Here is a 9776-nt window from a genome sequence, read left to right as displayed (position 1 = left end):
TTTATTTTAGTGGCAAGTGATGTATTTGGCTTAAAGAAGCTTGTGTTACTGAACGCAAAAGTCTGGCCTCAGTTCATGGGATTATTAAATATATATCCTAAGGGATCAGAGTCATCTATTATAAATGGCGATAGTCCTTGGTATAAATACACATTTCTTTACAGTTTGGCTTCAGTTTTTTGATGTCCGTCAGCAGACAGTTTGTTTGAGGGGGCAGTTTTTTTTTTTTTTTTTTTGTCTTCTTCGTGACGGGCACTCAGCCAGTGAGTGCACCGGCCAGTCCTATAAAGGATCCGAACCCGCGGCGGGATCGTCGCTGGGCTCCCAAGCGCTGCACTCTCCTGAGTGTGCCACGGGGCGGCCCGAGGGGGAAGTTTTGAGGGTGCTTCTGCACCGAGAGGCCTGAGGCAGAGACTACAGGGCTGCAGGTTTGGTTGCAGGCGCTGGCTGTAGATGGTTCATGTCCAAGGGCGGAGGCAGCCAAGGTCACAGGTGCTGCAGGGCTTCTGGCCTTGCTCCGTGCAACGATCCTCACGGTGGGTGTTTTCCCACTGGCCAAAGGACTGGTGGATGTGCACGTTTCTCGGCGTGTTGGCCAGGCGCTTCTTATCTCGGGAGAAGAAGCTAGACAATCGCTTGATCCCAGACTCTGGCTGGGGGGACGTTCTCGGGTGTGCAGTGGGTGGAGTGTGGGATATTTGATTTTCCTCTTCAATTTCTTCGCTCTTATAGTAGGCTAACTCCTCTTGCAACAAGAACACCTTGGACTTGAGCTCGTTCCTCTCGTGCAGCACGTCGCACAGCTCCTGCAGCGTGAACCGGGGGCAGTTGGGGTCCTTGAGATCCATGGCTACCTTCTCTGCGTCTGAGACACGCTCTTCTCCGCCCAGCTTCATCTTGGGCTCCTCCTCCCCATTCTGGCTGAGCTCGCCTCTCTGGCAGCTTCCTGCAGGCTGCCCATCTCTTGTTTCTTGGTCTGCAGATCTGCCTGCAGCTTCATCTTCTGCTGAATCAGGGCCTTCCCCTGGGCCTCCCCCACAGTAACCTGGTGCGGAAGATCATGGTTGATTTTCATTAGCTGGGTCTGCTGCTGCTGCAGAGCCTCAGCGTCCTCATTTTTCAGGCCAAGCTCCCTGTCCCTGGCGCGGATCTCGTCAAGCTGCTTGTCCACCACCTCCTTCAGCTTCTTTATCACCCGCTGTTCCCGGTCTGACATGCCTTCGTGCTTCTGGAACTCCTCCTTGGAGAAGTTGACATCCTTGTGGAAGAGGTTGGTCAGGAGCTGCTTGTTCTCCTGTAGCTGGGCAATCTGGGAAAGCAGATCCTGCGCCTCCCCTCGCCACACGTCCTCCACCAGCTCCAGCTCCTGGTGCTTGCGCTTCTTCTCGATGCGTCCATTCTCTCCAGGCGCAGCTCGTCCAGCTCAAGGCGCAGCTTGTCCAGCTCGGGCGCGACGTGGTGGCAGCTGACCAGCACCACCAAGTCTCCAGGACACGCACAACCTTGGGCATGAGGCACGCTATGGCCTGCCAGCCTTGCTGGTCGATGACCTGCTCGAACTTGTGGCCCACCAGCGAGGCGATGTCGTACACGACCGTGATGGTCAGCTCGGACACATTCATCTCCAGCGCCGACCCCCGCTCCTCCTCCGTGACCCCACTCCGGGCCTCGCCCCCACCCTGCAAACTAGTGCTACTCCCAAACTTGACTCTTTTGAGGACAGTGCTGGGGGGCCCACCCTGGTGCTGCCAATGCAGTGCCCAGCTGGCCCGTGGGCGAGGGCGCACGGGGTGGGCAGAAGCGTTGGGGCGGTAGCCGGAGGTGAGCGTGCTGGGCTGGGGTCTGGGTGCTGGGCTTGGTCTGGGTGCTGGGCTCGGCTGAGCCTGCTCCCCAGTGGGGGAAGGAGGAGGACAAGAGGGAAATTTATAACACTAAATGTCTATGTTGGAAAAAGAAAGATCTCAAATCAGTGACCTCAGCTTCTACTTTAAGAAACTAGAAAAAGAAGAGAAAAGAAAATAATAAAAATCAGAGTAGAAATCAATGAACTCGAAGACAGAAAAATGATAGAGAAAATCAGTGTAACCAAAAGCTGCTTCTTTGACCAAATCAATACAATTGATAAACCTCTAGCCGCACTGATCAGGACAGCGGGTTGGGAGAGAAAACACAAATGATCAGTATTAGGAATGAGAGAAATCATATGACCACAGATGCAACAGATGTTAAAAGGAAGTATAAGGGAGTATTATGTACAACTTTATACCGATAATAGTCAACCTCATAGATGAAATGGACACAGTTACTTGAAAGACACAAACTATCAAAATTCACTCAAGAAGAAATAGCATTTTATTTATTGAAGACATTTAATTTGTAGTTAAAAACCCAACCACAAAGAACTCCAGGCAAAGAGATTCATTAGTGAATAGTTTCACTGGTGAATTCTTACGAACAGTCCAGGAAGAAATAACACAAATTTGATGTAAACTCCAGAAAATCAAAGAGAAGGAAATACTTCCTAACTCATTTTATAAGGTCAGCATTACTCTGATACCAAAACCAAAGACATAATAAGGAACAGATTTATATGCCTCATGAAATAGGTGCAAAATTCTAAACAAAATTCTAGCAAATTGAACCCAACAACATATAAGAGGGATATTACAGTCTAACACAGTGGAATTTTAATCTAGGAATGTAAAGTTTGTATAACATTTTTTAAAAAATCAATGTAATTTATCATATTTAACAAATTCTAAAAGCAGAGACCATAGAATCATCTCAATAGATGCAAAAAATTTTTGGATAAAATACAACATCCATTTCTGATAAAAATTATTCATAAACTAGGAATGGAAGAGAACTTCCTTATTTGACAAATGGCATCTATGAAAAATCTACAGCTAACATCATAGTGGTGAAAGACTGAAAGATTTTCTCCTGGGTTTAGAAACAAGGCAAGGATGCTCACTTGTATTCAGTGTTGTACTAGAGGTTCCAGCCAGTGCATTAAGGGAAGAAAAATATTAAAGGCCATACAGATTGGAAAGGAAGAAGTAAAACAGTCTTCATTTGCAGACAACATGACTATGAAGTGTATGTAGAAAATCCTGTGGGATCTATAAAAATATTCTAGATCTAATAACTTAGCAAGTTTGTAGTATATATGATCAATATAGAAAAACCATAATCAACAAATAATAGCAAAGAGTAATGTAAAATTAAAGTTTGGAAAATAATACTGCTTATAATAACATATCAAGTAGTATTGAGATAAAGTAAGGCTAGGCCTATGAACCAAACTGACTCCATTTTCTCTGCAGAGGACACTTCATTACTTTTCCACTCCTTAGTCATGAGATTCCCCAGGGCACATCATTACCCCATGGCCTGCCCTGATGAAATAAACTGAGATAAGAGGGGAACAGATATTCACTGAGTTGCAAAACCCCTCCCCAAGGCTTGTTGACTGTAATTGTAAAAATTAAGTTACAGATTAACGTTAAGACCCCTTTAGGAATTCCCTCATGCACAGAAAGCTTCAATGTGACTGCTACAGTGACCTTCTTGGGGTGATGATAATGAACACCACTACCATCTTGGACCTAGTAAGCAGGCACAAGGACCAAAGCCTTAACTGAGTATGTGCCCATAATGCAACCAGGAAGAACAGAATGGACCACCTCCCGTGATGCTGGCCTGTACTCCTTAACTCCTTTTCCTATAAAAGACCCTGAACAGCTCTCCCACTGACACACCTTGGACTAACCACAGCCATTTGCCCCTAATCCCACTCTCCCACTTAGATCAGGTAAGGCGAGAGTTTTGTGATCCCCAATAGGCAGGACCATCACCCCTATACAACCCATAAAGATTTATGGGGATCATGTCCCTCAGGCGGAAAATGAGATAGGATGCTAGACAGACAAAAGTGGGAGGAGGAAACCTGGTTATTGGCAAGTGGTACAACTGGGACAACTGGTTCCCCGAGGACATAGACATGCACATGTGCAAAGCGGCCACAGGAGACAAAGACAATTCCAGACAGGGAGCCCTCCCCCCACGCTGGACCAATGAGCTCCACCAGCTAGGGTGCCAATCACTTTAACCACTAGGACAGAGACTATACTCAGAGCTCAACCAATGACCAAACAACCCAAATCCAACTAAGAGGACCTAAATCCCTGGGAATGTAACCATTGGTACTCTTGAGCCACTCTCTGGCTTGAGCCGGCTCCATCCTCACTGGAGTATATTCTGGCTTTGCTAAATAAAACTGCTGTTTGTTTTTCACCTCTGGCATGTCTCACCCAATTCTTTATTCAAGACACCAAGAATCTGGATTTAGCCAGCAGAACCTGGAATTTCCTTTAAAAGTATCAAAAAATAAGAAATATTTCGGTACAAATCTCAGAAAAGGTATGTGAGAATTATAACTAATAATTACAAAATATTACTGATGGAAATTAAAGAATACCCAATTAAATTGAGAGATATATAGGGTTCATGGATTGGAAGACTCAATACTGTATTTGTTTCTGCTCCACCAAGTGCTGACACCCATGCCACTCCCCAGCGACCCCCAAGGCATGCAGGGCTCCTCTTTCACTATCGCACCCACCTTCAAGGACACAGAATCCAACCTCAGAATCTGAAGAGCAGCGTGGTGGTAGCCACAGCATCTGGAAGATAATGAACGTGGGCTTCAATATTCTTGAGATGTCATTTTCCCCAAAATTGATCTATAGATTTAATGCAATCTAAATAAACATCTCAGTATTTTTGTATTAATTGACAGGCTGATTCTAAGATTTATATTGAAATGCCAAGGACCTAGAACAGCCAGAACAACTTTGAAAAAGAAGAACAAAGTTGGAGAATTTACACTCAGTGGTGTACTGATAAATGTTTAACAGTGAACTCTCTGGGAATATATTTGTGGTGAAAATAGACTGTGGCTGATTTCAAGCTACTGATGTGACGTCACTGAACACAGAGTTGGGAAGAGATGCACATGATTAGCTATTGTGAATGGGTGCAAGCCAGTTGTAACATACCACTTACACTACGTGATTTTAAAGTTTATTATAAAGCTCAAAATGGTGTGGGATTGGCGTAAAGTTAGATAATAAAAATTCATTGAGATTGAATAAAGAGTCCAGAAAATAGACCCACACATATATGATCAACTGATTTTTGACAAAGGTGCAAAGATAGTTCAATGGAGAAAGGAGAGTCTTTTCAACCATTGTGCTGGAAAATTGGATATATATCTATTAAAAAAGAAGAACTATCCATACCGCATACAGATGTTAACTTAAACAGATCATGGACCTAAATATAAAAAATAAAACTTTAATGTTTCAAGGAGAAAACATAGGAGAAAATCTTTGTGACTTTGAGTTATACAAAGATATCTTAGATATGATACCAAAAGCATGATCCAAAAGAGAAAAAAATTCATAAATTTTCTCAAAGTTAAGAACGTCTCATCTTCAAAAGATGCTGTTAAGGAAATGAAAAGATAAGCCATAGACTGGGAGAAAATATTTGCAAATTATATATCAGATAAAAAGGACTTATATCGAGAATATGTAAGGAACCAGGGCTGGTTGGTTAGCTCAGTTGGTTAGAACATGGTGCTGATAATGCCAGGGTTCAGGATTTGATCCCTGTACCAGCTAGCTGCAAAAAAAAAAAAAAAAAAGAAAAGAAAAAAGAAAAGAAAAGAAAAAAAAGTAGAGAACCCTTAAAAGTTAATAAAAAGAAAATAACCCAATAAAAAATAGTCTGAATATATTTGAACAGACATATCAGCAAAGAAGACGTATGGGTGGCAAGTAAGCACATGCAAAGATGCTTGAGATCACTAATCATTAGGGAAACACAAATCAAAAACACAGTGACATACCACTACATGTTCATTAGAATGTGTGTAATTGAAAAGCCAACCATACCAAGCATTGGTGCAGATGTGGAGCAACTGGAATTCTCAGACACTGTTGGTGGGAATATAAAATGGTACAGTCACTCTGGAAAACAGTTTGTCATTTTCTTAAAAATGTTTGGCCATATGACCCAGCAATGAAATTAGTAAATTTTATTTAACCAAGGGAAATAAAAATGCGTTTGTTTTATATAAGCAATTTTTGTCAGGAAAAAAAAAATCAAACCCACATAAAACTATTAAAACAATGCAGATATAACATCTAAAGAACTTTGAGCCTTGGAGATCTGAATTATGGTTCTATCACTTTGGGTATTGTTACTGTGATTTCCAGTTTGCTCAAAATGAAGGATTTAAGATGTTCGGTTTATCAAGTCATATCTAGCTAAAAAACTCTGCATAAAATATGAAGAGTTCTCAAGAAACTAGCATATGGGATGTGGTGCATTCACATTTGTAAGTATTAAATAATTTTTATAAAATTGGAAAAATCAGTGGACACTGTTAGATATCTCAGTATTGTGGGTAAATAATTTGGGGGGACACAAAAAGAAAAAAATGACAAAAGAAAAGAAAAGAAAAAAATTAATTTTGCAGGAAACAAAATTATCATTCCCAAGGAGAATTGTAAGCAAATGTAACATAGTAACTATCACTTTTATGGTTTTAGATAAACTCAACTTATTTTACAAGATAATTATATTTTGAAGGAGAATTTCTGATCACAATATTTTTGTTTCATATTTCTGGCATATCTAATATTGTACCAACTATTTTGAGTTTTAGTTTGGTTATATAAAATAACAAAAAATTTTTTGTATGTAATTACAAAGTTTTCGCTATTTTTCTTTATATAATTACACCAGGTTTTGATATCTGTGAGGATTTGTTTTTGTTAATACTAGTTTACAAAACCTCTAAGGGTAAAAATTTATTTGAGATAATTCTGGTAAGCATTAATTATCAGTTTAAAAAACTCTATGATAGTGGTCAAACAATGTCTGAGACCAAGATGAAAGTAATTACTTTAGTTAAGAAAGTGATCATCCACACATGATTCAAGTAAGTTAATATTACATTAGAGGAGTTATTTAGGCCCTGTTGACATGACCTTGGAGATATGACAGCCATGCAAATGTAAATGGTTGCCCCCAGGTACAGTATATCTCCTTAAAACCATTTAAATGGGATATGAATCAGAACATAATAAAAAATAATTGCATATACAAAATAGAAATACTATAAAGCTATAACTAAATTATGGTTCTGGGGTTAACTACCAAGTCTTTCAACAGGGTTTTGTAAAATACTCTGTCCTGGTTCTGATCATAGTACTTGACTTTTTGGCTTCCTGTGGTGTCACTTGCAGTTCTCTTTTATGTCGCAAGTTGATTCATTCTGGACTGGTCACTCACTATCTTTGATCTGATATTTGAAATCTAGAAAGTTCTCAGTCTTTCTTGGAAGTTACAGATTTTAGGCTAGCTTCTTTATAATAACAAGCAATATTTTCAAATGTTTGCCTCTTCAGCACTTTTTATATAGTAACTCATTTAATTCTCACAAAACATTGTAAGGTAGGTATTATTTAGAAATAAGGAAGTAGTTACAGTGAGATTGGCAGCCTAGCTCTAGAACTCATGTGTTTAATCATTATATTATACTGCATTAGAGGTGAACTAGATTTTGTCTTCAGATTGATATTACATCTATTATTTTAGCTACTTTTGTTTATACTTTTTGTTGTTCAGGAGGTGATCACCTTTTAAGTTCCTTTCTTTTTTTTTTTTTTTTTTTATTTTTTTATTTTTTTATTTTTTTATTTTTTATTTTTTATTTTTTAATTTTATTTTGTCGATATACATTGTAGCTGATTAATGCTCCCCATCACCAAAACCTCCCTCCCTTCTCCCTCCCCCCCTCCCCCCCAACCATGTCCTTTCTGTTTGCTTGTTGTATCAACTTCAAATAATTGTGGTTGTTACATCTTCTTCCCTCCCCCCCCCGATTTGTGTGTGTGTGTGTGTATGTGTGTGTGTGTGAATTTATATATTAATGTTTAGCTCCCTCCAATAAGTGAGAACATGTGGTATTTCTCTTTCTGTGCCTGACTTGTTTCACTTAATATAATTCTCTCAAGGTCCATCCATGTTGTTGCAAATGGCAGTATTTCATTCGTTTTTATAGCTGAGTAGTATTCCATTGTGTAGATGTACCACATTTTCCGTATCCACTCATCTGATGATGGGCATTTGGGCTGGTTCCAACTCTTGGCTATTGTAAAGAGTGCTGCGATGAACATTGGGGAACAGGTATACCTTCGACTTGATGATTTCCATTCCTCTGGGTATATTCCCAACAGTGGGATGGCTGGGTCGTATGGTAGATCTATTTGCAATTGTTTAAGGAACCTCCATACCATTTTCCATAGAGGCTGCACAATTTTGCAGTCCCACCAACAATGTATGAGAGTTCCTTTTTCTCCGCAGCCTCGCCAGCATTTATCGTTCATAGTCTTTTGGATTTTAGCCATCCTAACTGGGGTTAGATGGTATCTCAATGTGGTTTTGATTTGCATTTCCCGGATGCTGAGTGATGTTGAGCATTTTTTCATATGTCTGTTGGCCATTTGGATATCTTCCTTAGAGAAATGCCTACTTAGCTCTTTTGCCCATTTTTTAATTGGGTTGCTTGTTTTCTTCTTGTAAAGTTGTTTGAGTTCCTTATATATTCTGGATATTAATCCTTTGTCAGATGTATATTTTGCAAATATTTTCTCCCACTCTGTTGGTTGTCTTTTAACTCTTTTAATTGTTTCTTTTGCTGTGCAGAAGCTTTTTAGTTTGATATAATCCCATTTGTTTATTTTTCCTTTGGTTGCCCGTGCTTCTGGGGTCGTATTCATGAAGTCTATGCCCAGTCCTATTTCCTGAAGTGTTTCCCCTATGTTTTCTTTAAGAAGTTTTATTGTCTCAGGGTGTATATTTAAATCCTTAATCCATTTTGAGTTGATTTTAGTATACGGTGAGAGGTATGGATCTAGTTTCATTCTCCTGCATATCGATATCCAGTTATCCCAACACCACTTGCTGAAGAGGCAGTCCCTTCCCCAGTGAATAGGCTTGGTGCCTTTGTCAAAGATCAGATGGCAGTAAGTGTGTGGGTTGATTTCTGGATTCTCTATTCTATTCCATTGGTCAGTGTGTCTGTTTTTATGCCAGTACCATACTGTTTTGGTTATTATAGCTTTGTAGTATAGCTTAAAGTCAGGTAGTGTTATGCCTCCAGCTTTATTTTTTTTGCTGAGCATTGCTTTGGCTATTCGTGGTCTTTTATTGTTCCATATAAATGTCTGAATAGTTTTTTCCATTTCTGAGAAAAATGTCTTTGGAATTTTGATGGGGATTGCATTGAATTTGTATATCACTTTGGGTAGTATGGACATTTTCACTATGTTGATTCTTCCAATCCAAGAGCATGGAATATCTTTCCATCTTCTTGTATCCTCTCTAATTTCTCTCAGCAGTGGTTTGTAGTTCTCATTATAGAGATTTTTCACCTCCTTGGTTAACTCAATTCCTAAGTATTTTATTTTTTTGGTGGCTATTGTAAATGGGCAGGCTTTCTTGATTTCTCCTTCTGCATGTTCACTATTGGAGAAAAGAAATGCTACTGATTTTTGTGTGTTGATTTTGTATCCTGCTACTGTGCTGAAATCATTTATCAATTCCAACAGTTTTTTTGTAGAGGTTTTAGGCTGTTCGATATATAGGATCATGTCATCTGCAAACAGGGACAGTTTGACTTCATCTTTTCCAATCTGGAT

The 9776-nt window shown here is 39.7% G+C and overlaps 1 pseudogene; it reads right to left on the bottom strand.

The window, feature by feature from the left end:
- Window positions 1–458: 458 nt before the first annotated feature.
- On the bottom strand, window positions 459–5308 carry LOC134361599 (RILP-like protein 1; annotated as a pseudogene).
- Between the last annotated feature and the right edge of the window lie 4468 nt (window positions 5309–9776).

This window comes from Cynocephalus volans, chromosome 13 (assembly GCF_027409185.1).
Source record: "Cynocephalus volans isolate mCynVol1 chromosome 13, mCynVol1.pri, whole genome shotgun sequence".
Lineage (NCBI taxonomy): Eukaryota > Metazoa > Chordata > Mammalia > Dermoptera > Cynocephalidae > Cynocephalus > Cynocephalus volans.
Note: the sequence above shows the minus strand (reverse complement) of the source record. Positions and strands in the feature narration are given on the sequence as shown.